The following is a 16,503-nucleotide window of genomic DNA, read 5'->3' on the forward strand; positions in this document are numbered from 1 at the left end:
TATGAAAGTATCTGATCTTCCTTTAAAAGGATTTAGTCTCCTGTTTTATTGACCAAATGGTCGAACAAGTTTCAGTTCACCAAATGCAGCAAAATTTGTGTAGGCAGCTGAGTAAGTACCATGTTTACTTTGACATACAAAGAAAGTTTCTTAATTACATAAACTACATTTTGAAGTGCACATATGCTTACAGGCCAAATCACTTATGAAAACCACTGCTGTTCAAGGCAGGAGTGGAAGTGGACAATAAATAAAAGCCACATATGAAGCTACAGGAAAGGGTCTAATGTGGTCAGTGACAAGGAGGAGAGTGTTCTCAATATGAGGTATTTAGCTTGAGTTGCCTGCAGCTAGAAATCTATCCCTGGAAATTTGACATCTTGAGCAGCGTTGGGCTCTGATTGTCATTGTAGGATGTACAGGCACAAAGATGACAGTCGGTTATTGAGATAAATGGGCACACACGTGGAACATAGATAGTGTTGCATACAAATTTCATTCTGTTGCCTTTGGCACTCATTGCTTGAGAGCACAAGAGATATGTCCTTTATCATTCAGAAAGCTGGTAATGCTGAAATTTCAATGGAGATTTGAGGCATGAGGAATGAAAAAATAAAGGTGACCTGCAAACACACATTTTTCAAGAATCTATGTGCATTTTAAGATTGCTGACTGCCTGAACTGGTAAGCAGGAAAAGGGAATGCAAAATATAACTAGAAGTCTTTCTATATTTATTGCTGTTTTACATGTCCTTAAATCACACAAAGCAATTTATTTTCCAAATAATGTATGCAAAGGATTTAAAAAACCCACAATTCTTGAATGACTTGACTTGCATTTTGGGATAGTTGTATACCCAGATACATATGCAGAAACATATACATTTTATGTGTATAAATACTGACCACACTGGCTATAATAAAGAAATGTATTTATGTATCACAAAAATTTGCCAACTTAAAAACCAATGTAAACTGAAATCAGTGATGTTCATGCATGTCTTCAGAGCCTAAATCCTAAAGACATCCAGTAGCATTTGTGCTCCTCTGTTATTTTATCACTTTAGAAAATCCCATTCAAATCCACCACAATATGACACAACTGCATATCTTGCACAAACTGTAACCTTAAGCAAGAACAATCCTAGGAATTTCTTGCAGGAATCGCTACAAGACTCTCTTCAAAGCATAGATGGAAAGAAGCATTAAAGCAGAAACATACGAAAAACTAAAAAGTCATTGAAAGCTGCTTTTCTTGCAAGTTATTTGAGATTTAGATAAAGGAGACACAGAGGAAACATTCCCTCATGGATGTTGAGGCCGACTTCCTAAGATGTGACATGCATGCTGAAGGAAGCTGTGCATACAAGATAGAACTCTGAATGCATTTGCAAAGGGGTTTCTTTTGTCTGTTTGGTTGGTTTTCTTAAAACATGAGAAGGGTTTAGAACTTTAGCTACAATGATGGCTATTCCACGTGGAATTGTGATGAATTACACAGCTACAATAAAACGTGCCACCACTAGATATGGAATTACACGTGTCTGCAACTGGAGCAGTCACAGATGGCTACAAGGAAGTGAACATCCCCAGGTGGCTAACTACCAAAATTCTTCATTGCATTTTAAACAATTAGGTACTCACCATTTCAATAAGACTCGTGAGTACCTTCAGTTTATTAACATGACATTGCAAATGAAAACTGCAAATGAAAACTAAGCAGCTGTGAAAAACTTATGCTGTCTATGTGCAATATTTCTTCTCAATAGGCAATCCCAGAAATACTTACGGACCGTAGACCAATGGCTTTAAGTAAAAAAAGTACACAATGAAAGACATGCATGTGAAATTTGGTAGGAACACATAAAGAAACTCTGCTGAATTTGTCTTACTAAGTTCATACCCAGTAAGTCCAGTTCACATCCAGTATTTAGAGATGTAAGCAGTCAAATCACCTTTGGAGACAGTGTATGAAATCTTGCAAATTAGAACTATTCATAGTCTGTGTATACTTAACAGTTAATGAAAGCATTTTAATTTGAGTGCTCTGGCTCTTCTCACATTTTTGCCCCTGCTCCACAATACACCAGCTGGACTTTATAGCAGCAAATGATATAATGGTCTGCAAAAGTGACAGGCAGTGTACCATTACACCCCAAACCTCTTGAAGAGTTGTGACCATGCTGAATATCAAGAGAAGTCCTTTCTTCCTAGTAAGCAAGATACAGAAAACAGTTTTGTTCCACCACTCTAGCAGATATGATTGTGTCGTGGGAAAAGAATGGCTTTGCTAACTGCCAGAGCTTAAAGTCTAATTCTGAAAGTGTCATGTTTCATTTATACCAAAATGAAGCCAAGGCACTTTTTGACTTTTCATGCCTCTTCAGGATTTTGTTCTGTGCCTACCAGCAAATCTATCAGGGCTTTGCAAGTAGGATAATACAAGAATAGCACTGAATTCTAATAAGAGAAAAAAATTGTGATCAGCATTTCACAGATGATCTTCAGCTGCCTGTAACATGTATGGATTATTGTATGTATGCAAGCGAAATATATGATGGTATGGTGACTTACAAAGACTTATTGAAAACTGTTTTCTATGACCTGCCTGCCTGACCATATTTTGCTCCTCATCAGTACATTGTTCATTCAAGCAAGTCCACTTCATTTATTTCTTTAAACAATAGTTGGAGATGTTCATACAGAAAACTCTAGGCACCCACAGAGTTAACTAGGTCCAGAATTGTAAATTATGGCCACCCAGCAGCAAAAAATCATATACAAATCATGACTCAACTCAGCCAATAAATCAAATCCATAAAAACTTACCCAAGGGTTCTACAACATACCACCAAGAATTCAGTATAGCTGTACACACATATATTCTTATTCTAAGACCATATTTTATATACCTATGTGCATTGTGTATATTTGTGTAAATTTCTGTATGTATAAATCCATACCCATCTGTCTGTGTTATGAAATATTTTTATATATGTGGGTGATTCATTTGCTTTTCACAGAAATGTGGTATGAAATATGAGACAGAATGAAGCCATAAGAGAAATGCTTGGGAAGTCCAAATATAAATGTGAATGACATTTTTTTTAGCTTTCTTTCAGTTCCTAGTTTAATTCTATTTAATAAATGAAATCTGCTCTGTTGCAAAATAATTCTAAAGCAAACAAATTCATAGGAAAATCAAATTTAGAGTGCAGAATGAAATACTGACTTTTGTTTGTATAGCCAGGGTTTCTGCATATGTGATATCACAAATTTCATATATTTCAGTCGTCTAGAGTACAGCATACACAACAACCCATTTTCTTTAAATTGAAAGTGGTGGGCATGTGGTATTAACCTGTTGCTTTAAAAGTGTACCATTTAATTACAAATAACAATATAACAGTTGAAGTACAAGGTGAGTTCAGGCAAGTATAATTAATAGTGTCACCAGTGGTATATCCAAGTAAACTGGAGCTTTTATTTCTTAGTTAAGAAACAAGAGAGTTTGTTCATTTCCCTCTGTCTGGTCTAGCGTCCCAAAATATCCATATGACAACTCACCACTGTGACAGAGGCTCTGAGGCATGGAACATCAGCAATAGAAGGCAGCTTTGCAGTTTGAACAAAGTTGAACAAAAAAAGAGTACAAATGACTATCTATCTCAAATTTCTATTTAAAAATTCATATCTTGTTCCAAGCCTTGTGAATCCCATGTATTCTTCCCTACCTATTATAGCATGCTTAAATATCAGACACTAGACATCAAAATGTGTTTGGAGCAGGTCTTCAACAATGATTAAAGTTTGCTCTTGTTTAACTTCAAAGTTCAGACAGAGGAGTCTGTCCTGCTTTCCGTTCCATTCTCTGGGACCCCAGGAAGGTTACATGCTGCCTCCTCCAGATCAAACACATGAAAAATTCTATTTGAAAGTAGTCTGAAACATTCTTTCAAGTGGTCTTCCTCTGCTGTAAATCTGTCATGACAAAGTGCAAGTCAATTGTTCCCCCCTACCATACAGACCAACAAAACAGCTTTGCAATACAGACAGGCCTGAAGGTAGCCTAAAGGAAGGTGCAAAATGCATAGGAAGGTGGCTTTACGTAAAAAGAAAGTACTTAAGGGAGATAAAATGACAATAGATTCAAGCTGCTGCCTCTGGCACCCCTGCCAATCCAGGTAGGATACATCAGAGGCAGAATCAGATTCAAGTCTGCTCATAAGACTCCTTTTCTCACTTTTCTGGCCTCATTATTAATGGCTGTAACTACAAGAAGATGGATATCTACAAAGGCATAAGGGTTATCAGTGTCCTGAATTGCTTGGTGAATTCAGAGGCAGCTGAGAGTTATTCAGCCCTTGGCATTAATCACAAGTCACCAAATATCAGAATTACTGTATGTGTTTGATACTTCACCCATTGAAACTGTAGAAACGGCCAAGATACATGCAGAATGTCATAAACCAAATTCAGAAAAGAAAAATCCATGCCTCAGCATATGCAATTTTCAGAAGTTAAAAACTGCAACAATTCCAAATTAACTTTCTACAAACATTTGGCTTTTGTTAATGACAAAGGAATATTTAATTCCTAGTAATCCATATTGGCTCACATTAGTCAGAACTCATTTCTGAACAGACAGCTACGTTTATATGACAATATTTGAACCAGTAAAATACTTCCCTGAAATGCTTTCACAGCTACAGTACAAAACATTTTCTATGCAATACTTCCTTTCTTATTATAAACCAAGATTAAAATCTTACGACAAAAGCATGTTACAACTATCTTCATGGTCTTAAATCTGTTCTACAAGGATCACAAAAAAAATATAAAAAAGAAGCAAAGGCTTCATAAAGCGTTTTTTACATCATTATTTACTAAATACAGAAAACACACTAAACTCAACTAATGGACAACACATAGGAACATTCTATGGGTCACTTAAATTATATCTGGAACTAGCAATCTTTCTGCAACATCCAAAGAAGGCCCAGCATGGGAATGATGTGTTTACAATGACAACTGCGAAATTTCTGTAAAACTGTAAATTTAACCCCATGCATAAATCTCCCCTGGATGCACTGGTGCATATGTAGCTTTCACTACAATCAGTGATTGAAATCAGAAATAAAAGTGAACTTGAACTGAACTCCGTGTCTGGTATGTCTTCATTTCTCTCCCCTTAAGCAAGTCAGATGATTTGAAGTATCAGTTACACATGAATTTTCTTTTAAGCATCCCCACTACTGTGCTATTTACACACTTCCAAGGATAAAATCTCAGACCAGCCGGGGTAATTTGCCATACAAAATCTCTCTGTTTTTAATTACGTTACCTAAAGAATCATAAATGCAATAAGGAATAATACTAACATATTAATAATACTAACAAACCACAAATTTAAAAACATATTTAAAAATCCTACCTGGTAACCATAAAAGAAACTACATAACCCAAATTTCCAGAGGAATTTAGCAGCCTGTTTCCCACTGAGAGCGCCCACTCTGTAAAAGACAAAGGTCACTCTGAGGGGCTGTGTTAAAGTCACCAAGGATGAAGCCAAGGGCCCACCTACATGACCAGACCTGACTGTGCATGTGGCAGATCACACCTAAACCCTGCAGACAGCACCAGGGGTGGAGCGAGGAGAGTACAACCACCACAACTTTCCAAAGGGGTCCAGATTCTGCTGCTGATTCCAAGGGGATTTCATTTCCTAACTGTCATTGCAGATATTGACAATATTGTCTTACTTTTCTGAGTCTGGAGCTAATGTTGGCAGGGTGAAAACATGGATTTAAGACAACTGTATATCGTGGGGTGTATTTCATCAATAGGAAATTTCCTACCTTCCCCTAAGAAAAGAGCAGCTGTGCAGAGCATGAGTCTTCAACAGCAGAATCCTAACTTTCAATTTCAAACTTTAGAAGGACGGGTAGGTGAAACTTCACCAAGACTTGTAAACTGATGAAACACATTTCTCAGAGATCTCTCACAGCCACTGTGCTAAAATATGGGATTTTTCAGGGTCCTTATACAGGGTTTTCTGAAGGGAACTTTTCTGACAGGACTCAAGTTATCAAGACATTTGAAGCAGAAGTTCATAGGTCTTCTTTAACCGTGAGCTCCCACAAGAAAATGAAAGTCCTTCAAGATGCAAAACCAAGGTTCTCCTAGACTTAAAAGTACAATTGTGAAGCAACAACAACATCCTCACAGTTTGAGAGGAGGGACTAGAAATGAATTATTCACATTTTTTTCCTGGCTGGTCTGTGCAGCAGGTCATTATTTTCAGCTGTGGCTTCATTCACACAGGGACCTTCTGAGATGCAGCAGCTTTGGCTCAGACTCCCACTTGTCTCAAAGAGAAGGCACATCCCCTCTCAGCCTGGCTGCCCACTGCTGGCTCCTCACTCAAGGGATGCAAATCTCAGGCTCCCGGATCCTTCCCGTGACCGCTGCACTTCCTGCACTAAATTGCCTGTGAAAGCTTTCCTCCCTGGAGCTGGCACAGCAGCTTCCCAAGGGAAGAAGGATTTTCTGAGTTCCTCTGGGGGTAAACCCGAGCTCTTTATGGCAGAGAACATGAACTGAGAACCAAACTAAGCAAATAAAATTAGTCACAGGTGACTAAAATGCAGTGGATTCTTTCATACATGTCCAAGTTTGTATTTTAACAGTTTTAAATTTTGAGACAGACTTGACTTCTCATTCAAAATATTTTCTTTCAAAACTTTATAATCAAGTTAACTTTCAAACAAGTTTTGGCCCTGCCAACTAAATGCTACAAATAAACAAGTATTTTGCAAAACTAACCTTGAAAAAAATATAAAATGTTTTCTAACGTAACTAAAAACCTACTGATTCTCTGTCTTTTGACCAAGATGACGTGCCATGGAAATGAGACCACACTTCAAAAGGAGCATATTAGATAATGTGGTTAACCCATGTTGAGTTTCTATTGCATTTATCTCTGACTGAGCCTAAGCTTAGTAGAACTCTTCTATAGTAAATGCTGGACACACAAAGTTGTGAAAACATTAAACCTTTCCCATCATTTGTGGAGCACTGTCAAAAAGAGGAGCATATGCACCACAATGCTGATTTTTCATGAACAGTTAAACACAAAAGTCATATATTAATCTGCCACATTTCACTCTTCCGTCACCGTTCACTACAGCTCTCGTGACTGCAGCACATGCAAATCATAAATCACAGATTTCCTTGTGTTTTTTGTGGTCTGCACACAAGCCTCGTGTTACAGGACTGAGGCGAAAACCTGCAGTCATAGGCAACCACAAGCAAATCTTGAGTGTAACTTTCATTACTATTGAAGGAGCACTGAAAAACCCCTGGGCTAGACATTACTGATACAGAAAGGCCTCTGCTTGGAAGATGCTAAAATTTAAACTTACAAAGAACAAGGAGGAGAATGTATGCACAGAGAGGCAAAGAGCAAATCCCCCAATTTCCCCAGCTCACAGAGCAGCCCAGAACCATTATTTTTATGCTCAACTTCAGATCCTCCAGAGAGACTCCAGAGGCAGGGAATGACCTGCCGCTCTTGGTCGGTTCACAAACATTCAGCCCTCTGTTGCCACAGACTTTACAACACAGGCTGATCTTCAGCAACACACAGCGAAGCCAGGAGCTACTCGGAGTTTCTCTGACTCATAAAATAAGGCAGCACAGGTTGCAGTCAAGCAGAACAAAGCACACACTGTTCCCATTCTCTATCTGCACTGGGAGCAGCGCTCCCTGATGCTCGCGTGTTTCCCACTGCTGTCCTTCGACTGTGATACCCCGTGAGCGCTGCTGTTCGTGGGCTGCTGCCAGGCTGGACACTGAGGAACACGCTCCAGTGGCAGCAGGAACAGGCTGCCCTCCAGTCAGGCTCTTCCCACTCAGCCCTTGCCTTTGGAGCTGCAAACCCTTACTGCTCAGTGTATAAATGGAAGTGGTTACCCTATGAAAAAGCAGAGAATGAAGAGACTGAAGCCTGAAAAGCAAAACCTCTCGCCTTGCCTTGTCTGCTCGTGGCTGGGGGCTGCCCGAGCTATTCAGGGGGGCTTTGGAGCCCTGCTGGGATAATTGCTTCCTTTGCAGCAGTTCCTGGCTATTCTTCTCAGATGCCACAGTGGGTTTAAACTCCTGGCACAGTTCTTGTTGTTGTTAAAAGGGTATTGTAAACTGCACCAATGGAAAAGGCTGAGACAGAAATGTGGCTGGAAAGGGGGGAGAAAGTGTTCTGGACAGTGAAAATACTAGCTGCTTGACTTTTCACATTCGTATTTGCAAAGTAAAGTGAACTACAATCTAGCCAGCCAGGTTCTGTATGGAAATCAGTCTCCTGTTTGCTGATGTTTGTTATTATTGGAACAGGCTTGTAAAAATGGCGGAGAAATTTAAATTACTCTGCACCTTATTTTCCTGTTTTATCTTGTGTCTGTGTGTGTGCCTTTTTTAGAATTAGTACTATCCTAACATAAATGAGAAGCTTTGATGTCTTCTGTGTGAGCAGCGTAAAAAGAACATCATGAATAAGAAGCAATCTTTACAGAAAACTAAAAGTGTTGCTTGATCAGATTTCAGTTCACTTGGTACAAATTACCTTTTTTATGACAGTGACAGGAAGTTAGAAACTGCAATATGCACTCCCACTGTATACTTTCTTCCCTCAAAAACACAGAAAGAGCCCACACTATGCTTCCAAAACATACAAATACAAATATTGAGACTGAAGTAAACACTTAACTTTTAAAGACATTACTGTTTTTTTTTTCCAGCTACTTAGCATGACAAACAGAAGAAAAAAAAAAAAAAGTTATACTTTTGCACTTAAAAGACTCATCTACGTCACATTCTGGCTGAATTTTTCAAAAGCAGATGGCAAATTTTAGGAGTCCATGGCTGCTGCAGAAGGTGTGGGGTAGACAGCATTTCTGCCTGTCAGATGGACACACTGATATGTCCAGGTAGTTGAATCTGCAATTCCACTTTCCAAACCTGGTCCTGAATGCTGATGACCAAAACATGCTGCCTGTAGCCCTTGGCATGCAATGCACTGAGTGCCACTGTGACCCATGGAGACCATTTACAAATGGGACAACTGGGAGCTGCCCTCCGCAGAAAGTCTGAACTCACCACTCCTGAGACACTCTCTGACTCCAATCAGTGCCCTAAGTGTGTACAAATATTTACAGGGAAAATATTTTAGAGCAGCATTTCTTTGTGTTGTAAGAAAAATGATGCAAAAAAACACACTAAAGAGTGCCAGGGAAAGTTGACCCATGTGGACAGGCAAGGAAGACAGTTTCTAAAGGACTGTCTTGATAACATCCATGCAAACAAAAGACCTTATCAATAAACTTCCTTAGTCTTCTTGTCTCCTTTTCCAACACAAGTACTAACAGGATCGACCCCTATTGCAATTACAGTGTGTCACATCAATACTCTGATGTCTGCACCAAGGTATAAGCTTAGAGAAACGTTTGTTGACAATAAAGATCACCCTTGTTTATCTTAGAGGATACAGATCCACTGTTTTCATTTATTTATATCTAGAAAAGATAAATAATTGATATTTGCTACTCTCGCAAATTAATTTTTAATGGAAGACTCACAATATGGTTTGCAACTTTGAATAAGCATTCAGAATATAGAGGAAAAGATCTAACAATTCTTAAGTATGATAAATATAAAAAGAAATATTCAGCTAATCTAAGAAATCATCAAGTAGGCATAGTATTTTGCATTGCACTATTAGTGACTATCCTTCATGTGTTTCAATCAGACTTTTTCTAAGACAGCCACATTGATTACTTTGGAAGACAAAAGAAACCCAAGTTCTACTGAAAATGGAAGTTAATCATAACCAGAAAAGCAGTAATTTCAAAAAACGTTTGATGAAGAGGGTAAAAGAAGTGTTCTGATAATTCTCTTCTCCTTTCAAGTAGTTCCATGTGTTATTGCACATTTGACCAAAGTGCCATAAAATCTTAAATAGTTTTGTCCTTTGATGAGATTCACTTTCAGTGGATTGCAATGAAATACTGCATGTTTTCCCAGATCTAAAGTTTGGCAAGCAATGTTTAGTAGAACATATCATGAATATTTATACTGTATTTCAGAAGAATGCTTAAATATTCTTAAAGTTTCTGAAAACAGGAATTCTGGACAATCCTACTAGATTCAAAATTTTGTTCGAGATCTGGCAGAACTAATTCGTAAATGCTGTATTACAGATATTATTACTGGCACTTTCAAACATGCATGCCAAGAACAATCTGATATGCAGGCCATTCTATGCATGGAATATTAAAATATTTGCTGTATTTAGAACATTTAATAATGTGTTAGATTTGGATCTTGGCTCATTGTGCAAACTAATTTCATAGTGGGATTGTCTGGAAATTTACCACAAAGGTATTACTTTATGATCCTTTAGTTTATGATTAGTTTATGAACTTTTCAACAAATGCTTAAAAGAAATTCACCTTGAGGCAGAGAACTGGGCCTGACATACTTGCAGCCCAAGCAGCAACTCTGTCCCTGAGGCATGAGAGGAGGCAAAAACCAAAGCAGAAAGAGGGATTTAATGAGATGCACACTTCCTTGAGGAGCAAAAGAACAGAAGCTCATTAAGTGTGGACTTAGAAGAAAGAAGGTATACACACAGGATTCCACTGGAAAGGAATTTCATATACCAAGTTAGTCAGGTAGGCACACATATATCAGAGTGGCTTCAAGTGTTTCTTTTTCTGTACAATCATGTGGCTGAAAAAACAGTACTTTGCCTTTTCAGAAATCTCTTTCGTGGAGCTGTCAACTACTCTTCCAACACTTCCAAAGGGAAAAACCTTTGGATCACACCTAACTGGAGTTAGCATAATTGTTATACTATTCAAAGTTTTCAGACAAGTCTAAGAGAAGGAAAATTACATAAATCGAATTGAAAGGATTGTTTATAAAGGCTTTTTACCTAAAAGACTGTGTTCAAAGTGTTAATAGAGAGGACAGAATAGGATACAACCCTGTCCCAGTATCATCTCAGCTCTCCCAGCTGAATGTAAAGTGGACAGAGATAACTTTGTAAATCATTTGAATGCTGCAGACTGGTACCTAGGTGCAATGTTTGTAGACTTATTTTAAAGACTGCATTTTGTACAAGTAAGATGCAAAGAATACAAAGGCAAAAACTATTAGACTGTGGGCTGCTTGGGGTTAAAAGTAACCTCCTCCATGAGCAGAAACAAAAAATCCCTTTGCATTTTCCACAGCACCTGAATAAATACATCATCTTTACCTTATAAAACTTGTCAACACTAGTACTATCAATTCTCCAATGAGAATTTGTGGAAGTCCTTTGAAACAATGTTCAGAGAATTAAATTGATTTTGGCATCTCTTGGCTTCATTGTTTCATGAACACAAAACTGATGGCCATTAACAGCACCCAGAAGTAGGTCTGGCCAATCAAACGGCCTAGGTGTTTTATCAGAGGACAATCTCAGAAAAAAAAAAAAAGAACTCTGCTAAGAGCACATGAGCACATTAAGAATCATAGAATCATTAAGGTTGGAAAAGATCTTCAAGATCAGTGAACATCCAACTGTTAGCATAGAATATATTAAAACAGTACTGTAATACAACTTGGAAAATTTGTGTCAACAGGCTTCTCTTATGAAAGAGCTCCCTTGGCTAGTTATCAGTGCCACAGACGAGTATTTGTAGATACCATTATCTAGATTAGGAAAACCAATCCTGTTTTAATTAAAATCAGTTTATTACCCAGTGTGATACCTTGGTAAGAAAATTCCAAATAAAGGGTCCTTAACCTGTCAGCAACTAGAACTTATTCCATAGAACCAATACTTAATGCTGTCATTTTGTCTGGCACCACACACTTTTTTGCACTGTGCAGTAGGTATGAACATGCCCATTTTCAAATTTAAATAGAAAATGCTTCTTCACCTTTTTATTTTTGTTTGTAGTCATACGGTTGCTGTTTTGATAATTAAGGAAAAGCAGAGCTAAAAGCTGGAAGTTTTAAAATTTCACATCTATTTTAACACAAAATTAGGAAGAAATACAATTCTCTCTCAAAAATCAACAAGACATATTCCTATGAGAAAGCAATGAGGGACTGAGATTGGTGTTTAAGTTGTGTGAAAGAGTGTAGGTTGATAAAGGCTCCAAATGCACAGGTATCCCTAACATCACAAGTTGTAATGATGTGTTAACCTTGGTGACAGTCAGAAGAGAAGGGTCAAAGGTTCAGCTGGCATCCCGGGGGGGATCCTTCAAGGTGAATTTGAGACTCATTGACAGGGCAGCACAGTAAAACTGACACTGCAGTCTGAGAAAAGTACATGCTACAAAGAGGAAGAACTGCCTTTTTCTTGAACTTGCTGTTCACAGCAGTAGAAAAAATGGTCTTTGTTGAGATGGTTAAAATAGGGAGAACACAGCTCGCTACCAGATGAGATCCTAAAAGAGAAGAGTTATAAAGATTACGCCTCTTTTTGAATTGAAAATAATTATTAGAGCAGGCTTGCCATTTAATTTATTCTGGTTGCTCCAGCTACTCTTAATTTTGCCTATTTTAGAAGTTATTTCCCCATGTCCTACTTAAAAAGGTTCAGATTGCTAAATTTAAAATTTCACCTTCTGCTGAAAAACCCATTACAACTACCTACCTTTATCAACCTCAAGAATAACAGATACAACAGATGACCTCTTACAACACCAAAGCCTTGGATTATCCATGGCAAAAGCAGAGTAACAATAGTCACTGCCAGTTGCGTAATTTCTAATATTCAAGAATGACAGTGCAAAAGATACTGGCAAGACATGGGAATTTTCTCAGCAGAAAGTCTCACTAGAACAAAAATTGAGAATCAATATGCAGTATGTCCACAAAACTCCAGCTGGAATACCTTAAGTAAAGTCCTTTAACGACAAACAAATCACTAAAAACAAGTGAAGCAGTAACAACATTAGTAACAAAAAAGAGAAGAACGTAAATTCCTTTAGCACTTCAAAAAGAGGCTTCTCTCTCGCTATAAATTATACTGTGTATTTTCTTGGAAAGTATTAGTCTCAGGAAAGACAGTGGTAAAACTCCCACTGATTTCAGTAAAGCCAGAATTCCACCCTGAGAGTTCAGGATGTGTGCAAAGAGTATTTCAGTGAAACATGCTAACCATGCAAATTTCCCAGGAGTTATAATCATGCAAAGTACCTGCTCTGTAGACATTCCTAAATTATTACAAACCCTTGAGATCCTTGAATACAAGGGACAATAATCTCAAAACTACTCCAACATCTCAGCATATAGGTTGAATGATAGAGATGTTTTCTTTCTGATCACAGAAGACCTCCAAGTATTTGTAGCTGGGCTAGATCCTGCAAATACTACACAATCACAAACACCTGGAGTGGAGCATGGCCTGAATATGAAAGTGAGGCTATGATGCTACTGTTGTGTCTAGAGAGCCTATTTATGATTTAGGATGCAATAACACTTTGCAAGGTGGCACAACACAGCTTTGTTGCAAGTGTCAGGCTGCTTGACATGTATGAAATAATTCAGGTCCACAACTCATGAAATGCTGAATAAGAAGAACTGAACAACTTCAAGGTTTGTCCAGAATCACACAGGAAGATTGCAGCAGCCCAGCAATCTGCTCTGCTTAGCTTGCAGACTCTCTACCTCACGGCAACCTTTCATTTACTGCACAATAATTTTCTCCGTAGGAAAATGTTCTGCAGCACACTTCTAGAAATCTTGTTGCAATGACTGTATAGTCTCATGGCAAAAACAGGTCTTCTGTAATTCTATCCAGTGTACAGGTCTGCCAGAGAGCACAAACACTCATTTCTGGAATACCTGCTATGCACCACGAAATTGCTTCAATCAGGTACCTGCAGCTTCTGCGGTAACACTTTACCCTGAACGAGCAATTTTTTTTCTTCTTCTTGATTTTCATTAGGTCTTACTCCAAGAGAAATGCTCAAACTGAATGCCAGAGTTCAAAGAAGTCCTAAGAGACAAATGATTTTATATGGAGAGAGCAAGATGTCCAGAGTTTGAAATGTGAGGCGTGCTGGTGTGAACCCCAAACCATCATGTCAACATCTTTCACTTTCAAAAACTTGACATTCTGAATGGCATAGAAGCTCTGGAAAACAATGATGCAAAACTCCCCCAAACTTACAGTTAAGAGATCTTGATTCATCATCCTTTTGTTCAAGGAACCAAATTTCATATTTTGTGAGGGAAGGCAAATTACTTAAGCATAGTTATCTCTATGGCTAGTTTCAAAATTCAGTATATTCCATGTAGCAGTAGAAATATTTTGAGATAGACACGAGGAAAGCTTTTCACTTGCTCATGCTTTTACTTTTTTAACAGCATTATTTCCTCCCCTGCCAAATTTGTGGGGTTTATTTACTCTTAAACTTATTCACTTTTCGCCCTTCTCTCTGTGTTATTTATTCTCCCCTGTGCAGCCAGAACCAGGAGGCTGAGCAGAGGCAAGCAGACAATTGACAACAGCAGCAGAGGCAAAAGCAAAGCTGCTGAGTTAGAAAAAATCAAGATGAGTATAAATAGATCCAAGTTTAACTAACCACCCACACTTCCATGTTAAACAAAGCAACAATCTTCAAGAATCTCCATGTGCCAAGTAGATCCTTGTTAGATAATGATTTTTCATAAAGAAAAAAAAAATCAATTAATTGCTCAGTACAACATGAGTATTAGCAAGAATTATCCTATAGCCAGATAAAGAGAAAAAACAGGTTTTTTTTCCCCTTTCCCTTTTAAGGAGGACAACCTCAAGCAGGCAGACTTGGCCCTGCATAATATTACACAGGAGTCTGGAATAACACCCTGCAATATGTGTGTGAATCCCCCACTACTGCACATGGTGAATATCTGAACTTGGCAGTAAGTAATTGTGAGTATATTATTACCTGGAGAGAGAGAAGTACTCTGTTGGGTTGAGGAAACCCAAGAACTGAAAAATTATTATTTTTGAAGTGCTGTGATTTGGACTAGACTTTTCATATAACCAGAAGCATCACAGGAAACTCAGTAAGGCAAAACTATCCAAACAAAGTGAAATAAGCAAAAGTGAAGTTGACAGAACTTTCAAAAAGTAGACCAAAAAATCAAAGCAAACCAAACAAGAAGCTCTAATCACTTACAGCTGCTCAAGGCTCCAAAAACGGGCACTGTTCTTCTCTATTATTTTTATTCTACATTTTTCTTTTGATTATGAGAACATAATATGTGCAAACTCAGCACACAGATTGTTGAGGCTTTATTAAACATGCTTTTAGAGTTAGTGTCATTTTTACTTTACAAAAGTAATTCCTAAAATAAGCATGATACACAATAAAGTCTCAGTTAGCAGTTATCCGATATTTAGATTTTAAGTGACAACATGTGGCTGCTGTGGTGTGCAAGCAACTAGGAATATCAAAAATGCCAAGTACAATCAAACTTACAAGGTCCACTAGAGACTTTCAAGAAAAAAAATGCACCTCTTTTTTTTTTTTTTTCTCTCCCCCATCCCCCGAAATGGAGAGGGTTTCAGTGTTTGGAAAAGAGTGAACACAGTGAGGAGCTGGGTTGCTTCACTTCACTGTACCGACTTGCCACAAATAATACATTGATTTCTGCAGGATATCTGTATATTAGAAGGTCTTTCATGCTTTACCAATGGAAATATCTCTGTATAAGAGTATAAAATAAACCTCAATACAGTAAAAATAAAGGCTGACAGGCCCAGGAGTCTGCAGGAAAGAACCTTGGAAGGCAGGAAATTCGTAGTGCTGTTCTGCACATTTGATTTGTAGGGATCCTAAGTCCCATGTGCAGTGGAATCTACTCCCAGCACTTTTTCTGCCTGTACACAGGTTGCCCACTTCCACTGTGAGTCCTAACGTTTGGCGTGTCAGACTCCTAAAAACCTCTGAAAGCCTATTTTTTTCAGTATTGCTTTGCCACTCATTGTTTTTGCTCCTGAGGAGGAATCAGAGATGGCACAGCAGTCATTAAGGGGCTGGAGAGAACAGTGTTTCCCAGGGGATTTTTAACTTAGAGGAAGATGTCCACACTCTACATGTAAGATTTCCCTGCAGCTAATGAAGGGAGGGGAAGAGAAGAATTAGCTTTCTAAGCCCAGTCTTCATCTTTATTGTCTGTAATATAAGCAAAGGCTCCTCTCCTGACTGCTTAAAAAAACTAACCAAACAAAAATGTTTCTTTTTCATTAGCAGAATAAAATGAATGAAGAAATAATTTCCCTCCCACATCCTTTTTTCATCTTTCTTATTCATCCAAAAAACCCCCAACAACGAGACTGTCAGCCAAACAAAACAAAGAATTTACTTTCTCAGCATAATAAATCACCTTTGCTCCTAACCATCCAAATCATAAAGTCCTACACACCCTGGATAGCTCAAGTAATCTAGTCTGAGATAA

The 16,503-nt window shown here is 38.1% G+C and overlaps 1 protein-coding gene across 18 annotated transcripts in view; it reads right to left on the reverse strand.

Moving 5' to 3' along the window:
- ROBO1 (roundabout guidance receptor 1) overlaps positions 1–16,503 on the reverse strand; it is a 654,072-nt gene that overhangs the window by 85,976 nt on the left and 551,593 nt on the right. The gene's annotated exons all lie outside the window — the stretch shown is intronic.

Source organism: Aphelocoma coerulescens, chromosome 1 (genome assembly GCF_041296385.1).
Source record: "Aphelocoma coerulescens isolate FSJ_1873_10779 chromosome 1, UR_Acoe_1.0, whole genome shotgun sequence".
Classification (NCBI taxonomy): Eukaryota; Metazoa; Chordata; class Aves; order Passeriformes; family Corvidae; genus Aphelocoma; species Aphelocoma coerulescens.